At 42.8% G+C, this 15,033-nt stretch overlaps 1 protein-coding gene across 6 annotated transcripts in view; it reads left to right on the top strand.

Annotated features, from left to right (window-relative positions):
- Positions 1–15,033, top strand: part of znf618 (zinc finger protein 618) — a 117,780-nt gene that overhangs the window by 22,472 nt on the left and 80,275 nt on the right. For all 6 annotated transcript variants that reach the window (XM_060912299.1, XM_060912298.1, XM_060912297.1 and 3 more), the window contains one exon: positions 8,754–8,860. The gene's annotated coding sequence lies outside the window, so the exon portion shown is untranslated. The remainder of the gene's footprint in view (positions 1–8,753; positions 8,861–15,033) is intronic.

The raw sequence follows: 15,033 nt of genomic DNA, 5'->3' as shown, positions 1-15,033 counted from the left end.
CTCTCTCTCTCTCTCTCTCTCTCTCTCTCTCTCTCTCTCTCTCTCTCTCTGAAACCCTAAACCCAGTATGTGATTGGGTTTAAAAGCATCTCACTAACTAGTTTTGGTTTGTTACCACGTTATTTAGTCATGAAAGTGTTCCGGATTTTCCCAGAATTCCGGATTTTTAGATTTTCATGAAAATTCCTCCGGATTTTTTCCGCTAATGACGAAATACCCGGAAATCCGGATATTTGACAAAACTCTTGAAAATCTCCGGTTTTCCGAATGGAGAAATTTATTTTTCGGATTTTTCCGCGTTCCTAGACGCGGCGTAATACTTCGCATCGTCCTTGCATGGGCGCCGTCCTTAAATAGCCCAAACATAGTTCATTGATTAAAGACAAGTGTTCTTTGTTAACGGCGTGCGTGCCGGAGCTCGTTAGGCGCACACGCCTTCAGGTGCACGAGCTAAGGTGTGCAGGACTGACACCGTTCTGCGCAAGCGCAACACAATCGCACTAGAAAGCATGTTCAAGCTGCCAGTGTAGCTGCAGTCTTTTTAGTTGCAAATTACAAGCATTTTCTCTTGTGTTAATAATTCACCATGTCAAAACAAGCAAAACTTTCCTCCTTCTTTCGACATGAAGAGAGGTAAGCAATTTATTTTATATATTAGGGCTGTAACGATATGCGTATCGAAATCGCGATACGCAGAGCCACGATCCGTATTGTGATACAAGAAGGCAGAATCGCGGTACACCCTTTCAAACTTCTCCTCAGCCCAAAAACAGAGGCGCTTCCAAACTTCAATTTATGAATACTTTACTTTTTATTTAAATTACATTTTAAACTTACTTAAATTACTTTTATTTTTTTATATCTATTAGTAAGTCGTTTTTTCGCCGACCTGCGACAATCTTCTGCGAGTCACGCAACGTCCACACTCGCCACTGGCAGAGCATTCATTTCTTTTAAGCGGTCGCCATTCTGGTTGTGATGCGGGGAGCGAATCTGTAAACAAGCAGCTCATTGGCTGGCTAGGTGTGCCACAAGCCAATCACAATCACTTGACCGGAAAGGCATGCAGTGTTGCCAGATTGGGCAGGTTTAGGTGCTTTTTGGCTGGTTTTGAACATATTTTGGGGTGGAAAACGTTACAGTATCTGGCAACACTGAAGGCATGTCTGCTTGGGCGGAAGCCTTCTGCGGCAGTTACATTTTGACACGCGAGCAATGTTTCACCATAAAAATTCCGTAATTTCCATCTGTTTTCCGCGATCACAGAAAATCATTGGCCCTATGAGAGTGAGACAGTGAGAGAGCCCCCCCCAAAAAAAAAAATCTTCACGGATTTACACGATTTGGAAAAATGACTTTTTCAGAACCGAAAAAAAACAGAGCTTCCGGCTCAACAGTATTATTTTGAGAAATAAAACAGTCTTTGGATATACATTTGTTCATTTTTGCATACATATTACTCATTCTCTGCAGTGGTCTGAATTATTTGTTATTAAATAGTTAATGTAAGTAAGTAAATGTTAATAAGTCAAATTTACTACTTTAAAAAAACATTTTAAAAAAAATCGTGGGCGTATCGAATCGTGGGTCAAAAATCGTGATACGAATCGAATCGTGAGTTGGGTGTATCGTTACAGCCCTTTTATTTATATATATATATATATATATATATATATATATATATATATATATATATATATATATATATATATAGTTGCATTTTGTGTTTTCGAAGCTAAGTTTTAGTGCTGTTTCTAGAACACAACATCAAGAAAACATGGAAGAAACAGCAATAATGGAAGAGCCGGTTTCTAAGCTACCTAAAACTAGCACTGGTAATTTATTTTTTGTTACATAATGCACTCAGGCTGCCAGTCAGTGTGTGACACACACACACACACACACACACACACACACACACACACACACACACACACTACGCCCCTGATTTACATGAGAAATTTGGTATTCATTGGTGTGTTTAAATTTACAGACAATACGAACTAATGTAAACAATTGGCTTCAACTCGCATAAATCTGAATTGGAAATGTTTAGTTCACTTTAGCTTCTGCAAACGCACAACTCTGCTAAAAGATTGAGCCTCGTTTATCAATGTCCTCAACATTGAAACCTGAAAGCTTTAGAAACTCTAACAGACCTTTACTTTTTAACAGTACTGTTTAGGGATTTTGCTGAGTTTACCTTCAACTGTCTGATTTTTTTTTTTTTCAAAGTAATGAACTGTGTAGCAGGAAAATCATCGCGTTTTCTAAATGCGCTCCTGAAAATTACTCATTAACTAGGGGAATTAAATTTGATATTTTTGACATGTTAATCATTAATGTACATGAAAGAAAAAAAGGCTTAAAAGTTATAGCTTGTTTTAGTGAAAATAAGTACTAAAATGCACTAGAATGCGGGTTTTGCGTGTTGTTATTAAAATATTTTCAGGGGACGTTGCCCCCCCCATATCTTAGTTTGACTTTCAAAAGTTCAGGGTTTTTTTTTTTTTCTTTGCTCCACTTTCATCTCTAGTTATTGTTCAACTACTAAGACTCGGTCTAACAATAGAGTTCATGTTATTGCAGTTGGTATTACAGGGTTGCTGTGGTGACACGGCAGCTCAGGAACATTGCTTTCCGTACTTGCTAAATTTTTTTTTTCTCTGACAGTCAATCTGAGCATCATTTCTCCAGTCAGTGTTACTTTGGTAACTTTTATTTCAAACACTTTGTGCTGGAACATTAATGTGAATATGATTTAAAAAAGAAGTAGGCATGATTCAATTCATGATATTAGGTTCACAATTTCATTTTCCCACAATATATATATATATTTTTTTTAAATTTAAAGAAAGAAAATTTTATTCCCAAAAATGCAGCACTTACGAGTGGGGACTGACAGCATCCATATATCCCAGTTTACCAAAACACTCTGTCTGAGGACCCTCCAGATCTACACCTTTACCTCATAAACACCATTAACACAAGGCTTGACTAAACAGATATGTTTTCAGTCTAGACTTAAACACCGAGACTGTGTCTGATTCCCGAACACTACTTGGAAGGCTGTTCCATAACTGTGGGGCTTTGTAAGAAAAGGCTCCGCCCCCTGATGTAGCCTTCACTATACGAGGTACCAGCAGATAGCCTGCACCTTTTGATCTAAGTAGGCGTGGCGGGTCATAGAGGACCAGAAGTTCACTAAATCAACTTGAAAGGCTCATTCGGTCGTTTTTTCATAGTCTTATTTATATTACATCTCGTCTCGTCTTCATCCGCTTTATCCGGGGCCGGGTCGCGGAGGCAGCAGTCTGAGCATGGAAGCCCAAACTTCCCTTTCCCCAGACACCTCGGCCAGCTCCTCGGGAAGAACACCGAGGCGTTCCCAGGCCAGCCGAGAGACATAGTCCCTCCAGTGTGTCCTGGGTCTTCCCCGGGGCCTCTTTCCAGGGGGGCACGCCTGGAACACCTCCCCAGGGAAGCGTCCAGGAGGCATCCGAAAGAGATGCCCGAGCCACCTCAGCTGATTCCTCTCGATGTGGAGGAGCAGCGGCTCTACTCCGAGCTCCTCCCGAGTGACTGTGCTTCTAACCCTATCTCTAAGGGAACGCCCAGCCACCCTGCGAAGGAAACTCATTTCGGCAGCTTGTATGCACGATCTTGTTCTTTCGGTCATTACCCAAAGCTCATGACCATAGGTGAGAGTCGGAACATAGATCGACCGGTAAATCGAGAGCTTCGCCTTTTTGGCTCAGCTCCTTCTTCACCACGACGGACCGGTAAAGCGACCGCATCACTGCGGAGGCTGCACCGATCCGCCTGTCGATCTCACGCTCTATCCTTCCCTCACTCATGAACAAGATCCCGAGATACTTAAACTCCTCCACTTGAGGCAGGACTTCTCCACGAACCTGGAGAGGGCAAGCCACCCTTTTCCGGTCGAGAACCATGGCCTCGTACTTGGAGGTGCTGATTCTTATCCCAGCCGCTTCACACTCGACTGCAAACCGCCCCAGTGCATGCTGAAGGTCCTGGTTTGAAGAAGCCAACAGGACATCATCATCCGCAAAAAGCAGAGATGAAATCCTGTGGTTCCCAAACAGGATTCCTTCTGGCCCCTGGCTGCGCCTAGAAATTCTGTCCATAAAAATTATGAACAGAACCGGTGACAAAGGGCAGCCCTGCCGGAGTCCAACATGCACTGGGAACAGGTATGACTTACTGCCGGCAATGCAAACCAGACTCCTGCTCCGTTCGTACAGGGACCGGACAGCCCTTAGCAAAGAGCCCCGAACCCCATACTCCTGAAGCACCCCCCACAGAATACCACGAGGGACATGGTCGAATGCCTTCTCCAGATCCACAAAGCACATGTGGACTGGTTGGGCAAACTCCCATGAACCCTCGAGCACCCTGTGAAGGGTATAGAGCTGGTCCAGTGTTCCACGACCAGGACGAAAACCGCATTGTTCCTCCTGAATCCGAGGTTCGACTATTGGCCGAATTCTCCTCTCCAGTACCCTGGAGTAAACCTTCCCAGGAAGGCTGAGAAGTGTGATTCCCCTGTAATTGGAGCACACTCTCCGGTCCCCTTTCTTAAAAAGAGGGACCACCACCCCAGTCTGCCACTCCAGAGGCACTGTCCCCGACTGCCACGCGATGCTGCAGAGGCGTGTCAGCCAAGACAGCCCCACAACATCCAGAGACTTGAGATACTCGGGGCAGATCTCATCCACCCCTGGTGCCTTGCCACCGAGGAGTTTGAAAACCACCTCAGTGACTTCGGCTTGGGTAATGGACGAGTCCACCTCTGAGTCATCAGCCTCCGCCTCCTCAATGGAAGACGTGACGGTGGGATTGAGGAGATCCTCGAAGTATTCCTTCCACCGCCCGACAATGTCCCCAGTCGAGGTCAACAGCTCCCCACCCGCACCGTAAACAGTGTTGGCAGAGTACTGCTTCCCCCTCCTGAGGCGCCGGATGGTTTGCTAGAATTTCTTCGAGGCCGACCGATAGTCCTCCTCCATGGCCTCACCGAACTTCTCCCAGTTCCGAGTTTTTACCTTCGCAACTGCCCGAGTTGCGGCACGCCTGGCCTGCCAATACCCGTCAGCTGCCTCCGGAGTCCCGGAGGCCAGCATGGCCCGATAGGACTCATTCTTCAGCTTGACAGCGTCCCTTACTTCCGGTGTCCACCACCGGGTTTGGGGATTCCTGCCACGACGGGCACCGGAGACCTTGCGGCCACAACTCCGAACAACTGTGTCTACAATGGAGGTAGAGAACATGGTTCACTCAGACTCAATGTCCCCCGCCTCCATCGGAAGCTGGGAGAAGCTCTCCCGGAGGTGGGAGTTAAAGACCTCCCCGACAGAGTGCTCGGCCAGACGTTCCCAGCAGACCCTCACCATACGTTTGGGCCTGCCATGTCTGTCCGGCTTCCTCCTCCACCAGCGGATCCAACTCACCACCAGGTGGTGATCAGTTGACAGCTCAGCCCCTCTCTTCACCCGAGTGTCCAAGACATAGGGCCGGAAATCAGATGAAACGACAACAAAGTCGATCAAAGGTGACAGGCCAGGCCAAGAGCAGTTCACCAAAACCCTTATGGATAAAAAAAAAAAATCAAGGACCATGACGTCGCCCGGTATGGCGCAGCCGGGGCCCACCCTGGAGCCAGGCCCAGGGTTGGGGCTCGTATGCGAGCGCTTGGTGGCTGGGCCTTTGCCCACGGGGCCCGGCCGGGCTCAGCCCGAAGCGGTGACGTGGGCCTGACCTCCTGTGGGTTCACCACCCACAGAGGTAGCCGTAGGGCGTTGGTGCAGTGTGGATTAGGCGGCAGTCGAAGGCAGGGGCCTCGACAACCTGATCCCTGAACACAGCGGCTAGCTGTTGGAACATGGAATTTATATTACGTAATTATTATATTTTTGTTAGTTTCATACATCTTTTTTTTTTTTCTTATAATTTTCATTGTATTTTTTTTTCTGAAGACCATATTGGTAGTTTTAATAATTTTTAGATTAATCATATTAATGAGATTATTAAAGATTATTGTAATGTATTTTTGAAATTGTAAATTAATATAGTTTTTCAGGGCCCTTGTTGATACCAGCTGTGCTGAATGGGCCATCCTGTTGAAATAAAGTGTCTGACTGACTGAAACCAATCAAAAGTAAAATTGTACCATGTAAGTGATTTAACCTGGTTAACTTCCTGGCTCTGTTCTTTCTGCTCCTGCCCTCCATCTTGGTATAAACCCCCGATGGTGAACATTTCTCAAAATGGCGCCTTCCAAGCTGCACTGGACCTCTGTTGAGAGCTTGTTTTTAATATGAACTATCAAAGAACTTCACATTATTGGATGACTAGATGGAAGTAAAATAATAAATGACGAACTTTTCAAACACTTCTGCGAAAAAAAACGAATGAAGCCGTGTTTTTGCGTCATGACATAGTGACGTTGGAGCAGACTAAACAAGCTATGTGGGATTGTGTCCATGTTAGAAATTCTATTCCGATTGAAAGCTTGGGATGTAAAAATGCACATCTATCTGATCACTTTCATGTCAATAATATGTTCCGAATTGCTGATCGGAATGAATTCATTACGAACATAAAAAAAAAAATTTGTGCATGTAAACGTAGCTAGTAAAATATATATATATATATTCCAGAAATGTTGGGATGCTGTGTAACATGTTAATAAAAACAGAATGTGACAATTTGCAATAATTTACAGTAATTGGTCTCGTCAGTTCCCGAAATTATAGCGTCGTTAAAAGTAGCTGTGATGCAACACTATGGTAATTGGGCTCCTGTCCCAATATTTTTGGCATAAAATTCAGTACGAGTATATTATTCAAACAGAAATACAATCTCAGTTTCAACATTTGATTATGTTGTCTTTGTATTATTACCTCCACCACTTTCCAAAGTTGATAAAAACATGTATCATGTTGTTGTGTGGATAACAGCTGAGGCCATATTTTTTGAAAAATAGAAGGGCGTACATCCACCAAGCCACATATTTGGATCGAAATTTAGACTTTTAGATTTTGATGCAAATCTGAATGTGTGGCTTAGTGAATGGTACACCCTTCTATTTTTCAAAAAATATGGCCTCATCTGTTATCCACACAACACAATGCATGTTTTCGTCCACTTTAGAAAGTAGATTCGAGAAAACTACTTCCTTGTTAATGAAAAGTGAAATTGAGAAGAAAATTAGCTCGATTCTTCAAATCAGCTGTGTGTGTGGAGTGAATTAGGTCTTAATAGACCTTCAGGTTGGCCAAATCAACAGTGCATTCTTGTTGATTCTCATCTACCTGTTAGATTTTTATTTATTTTTTTAAACCTAATCCACTTCCTTACTCCAGTGGTTGGTTCATAGCTTTTGTGTCTGGCTGTAGCGCCATAAAAATTTCACAACCCCCTCCTTGTGGACTCGCCCTAAATCACACTACAGCGAGGGGTGCAGGGGTGTGACTGCACTGAAAACCCTTTGTTTAACATGTTACTGTTGTAAACATGTCACATCGCGACTTCTGCTGCCAGTTCTACTTCATGTTCATAACTTTATCATACGTGAAGGTTATCCAGCACACGTAATGCTGTGATCGCTGATCAGAACAAATTTTTGCTAAGCAGTAATTCAGAATTTTATTTTTTTTTAATGCTACTTGGCTCTATAAAAAAACCCACCATTGTTTTCACACCAATGTGATATACTGACAGTGTAATGGTGCTTTCAGATGTGCTATTTTTCATCCGTTTGAGTAACACCCTGGTGCAACTTCCTCTTTAATGCGATTCATTTCTTGTGGATTCACTCATGTGGACTAAAGTAACTGGTCCAAGACCGTCTTGGTGTACGTTTCCGGTTGAAGTCGTGATGGTGCGGTTTGAATTCAGTGCTGTGAGAAAGTGATTTGTAAAGATATGCGTGTTTATACTGAATGTCCCAAAGTACAATCAGAATAGCGTTTCTGACAAAGCCGCATGGTCGCATCGCTTGCTCGGCTACGTGAAGGTGGACGTGGTGACGTCATCAGTCGGTGAAGGTTTACTGAAACCGCGAAGAAGGTTCCAGGTCCGATCGAGTGTTTACATGATGGATATTTTCCTATCTAAATCTAGATTATCCGAAATCTAAACTTTTTTAATTTGATTTAATTCTCAGTCTGAACGGGGTGTTTCATTGAATAGCTTGAAACGGATTATTAGGGTTCGGTGTAAACATAGTTCGATTGTAAAACGTTGCTTTAGTGGAGCAAATTAGATAAGGAAAGAAGTTTTTTTTTTTTTTTTTTAAATTTATTTACTCGTTTTAACGTGAAAGTGCTGGATCTGCACTCTTTACACCATTACAGCACAACCTTATGAATCCATATTTCATTTTTCAGATGTTTATCAGTTTACTGTCGACTTACAGCAACTAATTACCGACTACAACAGCACAGTGTTTTTTTTTTTTTTCTTCTGCTTTTACGGTTTGAATTTCTGTGCTTTTTTTTTTTTTTTTTTCCCTCCCCCACTGCCTGCTGTTGCTGATCTAGGAATAGAATTTTCATAGAAATATTCAAAACATTTCCTCCTGCCAGTCTGGCTCGGCTCCGCTGTACATTTTCAAAAATAAATTCTGTAATTTTCCGTGTGAAGTTTCTCAAGCTGGCCTGTAATTTTCCGCTGCGTTCAAATGTCAGGAGTGAAAAGGCACAGCTAATTTTTAACCCCTTTGTTTGCAGGTCTCACTCTTAGCCGCAGAGATCGAGGGGGGGAAAGAGAGAGAAGGCGGGAGGGAGAGGAAAAGGGGACGAGTGTGAAACAAGCTTGAAGCTCTGGACTCCACGAGGTACAACACTATACTACACTCTCTCTCTCTCTTGCTGCTTATGAATGTTCATAGTGTTATTATGCATTCAGAGCTGTTCAAAGCACATCTAATAAATTGCTTTAGCAGGTTTTCCCGGCTTTTATGAGCGTATGGGTGCAGGAGTGTTGTCATACTGATCGTAAATTGTCGCGTCACCTTGCTGACCTTTTGTACTTAAAAACAAAAGCAACACACATGCTAATCAGCATTTTAAACACCGTTTTAGTGAGAATTTAGTTTTCCCCCATTGTAATACTGTTCTGTGGCCTGGTAATCTGAAGCGGTTTAAAGCTGTACTGCCTTTCAGATTTTTCAATTATTTTTGTTCAGTGGACCGAAAGCTACTGAATTCGAATCACAGACTTCCAATTTTATTAGGTGTTTTTTTTTTTTTTTTAAATAGAACAATTGATGAATTTCGGGTCACGTGTCTCTGCGTGGGCCTGGGTAAAACAGCGTGGGCAAGGGTTTGAAAAAAGAAAACTCAAATGCCAGGAGTCACTAAGGCTACGTTCACACTGCAGGCTGAAGTGACTCAAATCCGATCTTTTCGCCCATATGTGACCCGTATCCGATCTTTTATTGACAATATGAACGACACAGATCCGATTTTTTTTTCAAATCCGACCCGGGCCGTTTGGATATGTGGTCCTAATTCCGATTCCTATCCGCTCTTTTCGTATGCGACTTCAGTCTGAACCGCCAGGTCGCATTCATCCGACTTACACGTCATCAACAAGCCACAAACGTCACTGTTCTGCGCTGAAGTAGGCGGCGGGTCTCTCAGAAAAAGTTACAACAACATGGCGCATAATCACGGGCGCAGATAGAGGGTGGGGCTCGTCCCACCCAGATTTAAATTCACCTCGCTCGGTCCCCCCCACTTATAGGGAGGAAAAAACGTCTATGCTGTCTTTCTTTGCATAAGGCAAACCTCACGGAAAAATCAAAAGACTAATTACCATTCGGTTTATTGAGGTGCACAGCAGTGTATACATAGTTGCAACAATTCACATAAAACAAAACAAAGACTGATATTCGGTTGGTTGAGCTGCGCAGACTGCACAGGTTGCGAGCTCGAGCTTGGTTGCTATGGTAACCCACAAGTTTGACAGGCATATTGGGATTGGTTTGCTGGCAGCTTTGTCCCCCCCCCAGTTTTTTGTTCCCCCCAGTTCAAAAAACGTATCTGCGCCCCTGCGCATGACATCAATGCGAGGGACGCTTCGGGCTGTGAAGGTTCTGAATCTTCTCAATGGAAGGACGCAGAGGTTAGGGAGCTGATTTCCATTTGGGGGGATGCAGCTATTCAAGCTAGATTGGATGAGTCATACCGCAACCGGGCGGTTTTACTTCCGTAAACACTGGCCATGCTCACTGCGTGTGACGTCGTCGTATCCTGCAATGCGCATGCGGAACACTTTTAGGTCGCTTTTCGTTCATACTGAGGATCACATACAAGTCGCATATAATGTGAACGACCTCACAAAAAAATCGGATTTCACAAAAAAATCGGAATTGAGCGTTAAGCTCGCAGAAAATTGCAGTGTGAACGTAGCGTAAAAGGAGCTTGAACAATTGCAGAAATTGACCAGTGAGTTGAAAAATCGACTTGGGAACCTCAGTCAGTCCATGACGTGACATACCGACATCACAATTGCTAGTTGTTTCCTACAGCACACACCCGTGCACATTTTTTTCCACAGCACACATTTCAGGAGCTTTGCCGATCCATAGGCTTCACAAAATGGCGGCCGCAGAATGTGCTGAGTCATACCCAGCATCACACATCAACTAAATCCAGCAGCTGGACACATCTGAACATAAAATCACAAAGTGTACAGAAAATTAGTCATGGTTATACCACTACATTTAATTAATGTGTTTGACATTTCAGCAAGTCAGCTCGAATTGAATTTCCGAGTGCGCTTCTTGATAACTCTTACGAGCCACAGCTTAAATGTTAACACGTACAGGCCTGTCAGTTCAACCGTAATAAACATCATGTTTATTATCGTCTGTTAGGATTATAATCATGATAAATTGCCAGGGAATATCTAAGCAATTAAATTTGGGCAAAACATTTCTGACAAAACCTACAAATCAAACACTTTTTATTTTTAGCTACAATTTCCTTTAACGTTTTTCAGAGAACTGTTCCTGGTGGCAGCAATGTTTATTCGAGTGAAGATTTTGACGAGAGAAATAGCCAGATTTTATATATATATATATATATATAAATCAAATTGACTGATAAACAGGAAACAGGCTTAAACAACACGTATAGCACACTGCTAGCTTGTTAAGCATTTTTATTACAGTTAAAAATAACTGTTTTAGCATTAAATCATGCGTTCCTAAACAATCCGCAGTTCTGTTCAGCTATATATATATAATGGCCCTTTTCCACTACCCTTTTTCAGCTCGCTTCAGCTCACTTCAGCCCGACACGGCTCGCGTTTCGACTACCAAAAACCAGCACAACTCAGCTCGTTTCAGCCCTGCTTAGCCCCTAAAACTCGCACCGTTTTGGAGTGGGGCTGAAGCGAGCCAAGCCGAGCTGAGTGAGGCTGGGGGCGTGAGGAGACACTCCCCTGTGCACTGATTGGTGAGGAGGAGTGTCCTCACATGCCCACACACGCCCCGCGAGCACGCTGGGATCTGTCAACACCACAAACCCGGAAGGAGAATAATTACGAGAATTTCTGAAGCCTTATGCGCCTCGCCTCATCTATACGCTCTTGCCAGTATCTGTCCGCGTTGTCGGTGACAACAAGCCACAGCACCAAGACCAGCAACACTAACGACTCCATGTCCTCCATGTTTATTGTTTACTATTCGGGTCGTGAGACTACCGCTTAAAAGCTCACTGATGTCACTGTTTGCGCCGCTTAACGACATCACCTGACGTCCACCCACTTTCGCTAACTCCACCCAATGTGTCCACCCACTTCCAGCCAGCACGGTTCAGCGCGGTTGTAGTCGAAATGCAACTCCAACAGCCCCACTCAGCCCGACTCAGCACGGCACGGCTCAGCCCAACTCAGCCGCGTTTGTAGTGGAAAAGCGGCATAACTGTCTCAGAAACTGGGTACTGTGGGGGTACCTCATTAAATATACTCAGTCAATAAACTATACGGTTTTGAATGGTGATGTTGGTTTTAATTTGAAATAAAATGATGAAAGAAATAATACAGATAAAACTGAATCTTTGACGTGAATACTCTGTTCAGAATTTGGCAAAAATTCTGCAAATTTGTGGAAAAATGGCGGCTTGATCTGGGACATGATAAATGGTCGACTACATCGCATTCCCTTAAAAAGGTTGTTGTCCACTGAAAAGTCTACAGTTATCACTAATTGAATTTTAAGTTGTAATTTTATACACCTAAGGATTGGTGCGCTCACAGAATAATCATAACCGGAATAAAGTATCATGCAAAATATTTGATCACCGTTGTAACTCCATTTTCCGCAAAACCAATACGATCGTGTGTTTTGATCTAAACGGAAAGCCTCAGGGTCGAGGTCACGACCTCACTAAAAGTAGGAACTTAAAATCACTACGCCGTATAAAAATTTAGTTATACTGTAAATCTGCGATTTTGTTTTTTAAAACGAAAGCTGAAAGTTAGGTATAGAATATGTTTCTTACAGAATATGTTACGATGGTAGCTGGTCTTGTATGAATTTCTGAGCTATAAAATGAGTTGTGGTCTATTTTTTTTAACCGTAGCGTGTTATTTGTGTGCGGGGAAGGACACACATTAACAATTTGCATGTGTAGAATGGAATTTTCCACTCCAACAGTTAGAAGTTGATCGTGTTTCCATTTGCGGTCTCTCTGTTACGCGGGTGATCTGTTCGGACGTTATCGCTGAAAAGGTGAGTTTTGACAGTTTTATTTTGTTTTAGTCTTGCAGTATAAGGCAATAGAATGTTTCTTTTTCATCGTACTTTCATATTTCGTAGTGTTTGCGTATTTTTGGCCAATATTTTGCAACCATGGTCAATTTAAATTGAACTTTTGATAGAATCTACGGCCAGTCATTTTGCCCCGCCCCCGCCTCGCGCTCCGTCCGGTGCGGTAGTGATGTCCCGTTGCTCGCGCGCCGCAGCAGAGACCAGCGCGACCTTCAGCCGGTACAGTCGCTGTTCTTTTACCACCGCCGTTATTCTCATCTTTCCGGTGTGTTCTTGATTTTTCCATTGTGTCCTATTTCGCCGTATCAAACACCCAAACTGTATCATATTATTCATATTTAAGTGAATAATCAATTCAGTCATCATAACTTGGCATTTTTAACCCAAGCAATCAAAAAGAGGAAATTTATTCAATACTTTCACTCCTCTGTGAAGGAGGGGCTTTAATTCTTCATGATGGAGTTATTTTATATGTAAATCAATTTTACAAAAGCATTTGAATTGTAATCAAAATGTTCCACAGTGGAGGCCAGATAAAGCAAGATGCTATCTTTATTCTTATTAAACATGACAAAAGAAATATGGAGTGTTAGGTAAATGCAAAAAAATAGTAAAATTAGAAAATTAATTTTTTTGACCAGAATGTCCCAAATGAGAGAGCGGTTTCTGAGACGGACCCGTATCCTCGATAGTATTCGCTAACTAACTAGCCTCACTTGCTATCCAGGCTAGAGTTATCATCATCATCAGTAATGAAGTGTTACCCTGGTGCGTCCCATGCTAAATATAAAAAGTCCATAAAAATTCCTGCACTACCAGTGTTCATGTTTTAACATCCTGTTTAATCCGTAGCTTTGAGACGTCGTACCACACAAGTGTGTTAATCACTTAGCTTGGGATTGATGCCTTTTTCATGTGTCGATAATCAGAAAAATTTCCCAATGTTTGTTTGTTTATTGATGTACATAAATCAGCATTTTTCAGAGGTAAACGGGTGTAACTAAATAAATTGACGAACCCGTTATTATCGAAGTTGTGAAGGCTTGTCTGTATTTAGTGTAGTATACGGAAGCACCATGAGATGAAAGCTATAGATAGTTTTCACTGACGTCACGGCATTCCGGGGAACGCCCCCCAGCCGCCATCTTGCAGTGCAAACAAAACGGACCATCGCCACTACCGGCTACGTTATCTCGGACGAATTTATGAAGTTATATAGTCAGTTTTCTAAAATAAAGATCAGTATCGGCAAAATCAAGCAAACGGAAGTATATGGATACATTGGACGACATCTCACGACAACGGTATGCAGCCAAACTGGCCATGATTGGGGGAATTGACCCCTACGAAGTGGACAAAGACGCATTTTCAAGTGACTATGCAGGGCTGCCATCCATATCGTACCCTGATATTGTGAACTATTTCGTGAATACTAAAAGCGCCTACACACTTGACGACCTCAAAGCATACAAGTCGCTGGAGTCATACAATTATTTTGTCTGTGGCTGGGTCCGTGAAGTCCACCATATAAAAACAAGTGAGAGCCGTGTCCTAATTACAGCCAAGGTATGTAAACATTAGAGTTTTAGAGCTCTCAACACTGCATATAAATGTGTGTGTATAATATCGAGTTGATTTTAAGACAAATTTTACATCCATTAGTGGTATTACAGTACCATGTCAGTATAAACTTTGTAATATAATTAAGTGGTATGTAGGCTTGTTACACGATTGTTTATTTAAACAACTTACCACTTATAAAATGATCGGAGCAGACTTTGCTGTGTTTGGAAGGCTGATAATCCTTGCGGTTGATTCTTGCAAGCCATAGATTTCTCCTTTGTATGCTGAGTTTCTTTGTTTGCTCGCCTTCGTGCTCCCGTACAGTGGGAATTCCATAAAAGCTTCGCTTGACGTCATCGTCTGACCTATTACGACAGCCGTGAATACAACAGGTGTGCACCATTGCTCGCTTTAAAAATAGTAATAATGTAACTATAAATGTAAATAATATATAAATAAATGTAACTCGCGCCTTACAATGTGTGCTCAGTGACCCGTACGGTAAGCTTGCCCTACAAGATGGCCGCCACCAGGGAATCCCCGACTCTGTGACGTCATGTGAAAACTATCTATATAGATACAAAAGCTATGGATTTTATATCGCCCCCTTGTGGTCTCTGAGAGCTATTATTCCAGAAAAAAAACAGAAGGTCAACTGAATGAAT

Source organism: Neoarius graeffei, chromosome 28 (assembly GCF_027579695.1).
Source record: "Neoarius graeffei isolate fNeoGra1 chromosome 28, fNeoGra1.pri, whole genome shotgun sequence".
Classification (NCBI taxonomy): domain Eukaryota; kingdom Metazoa; phylum Chordata; class Actinopteri; order Siluriformes; family Ariidae; genus Neoarius; species Neoarius graeffei.
This window is presented reverse-complemented; position numbering and strand designations above follow the sequence as displayed.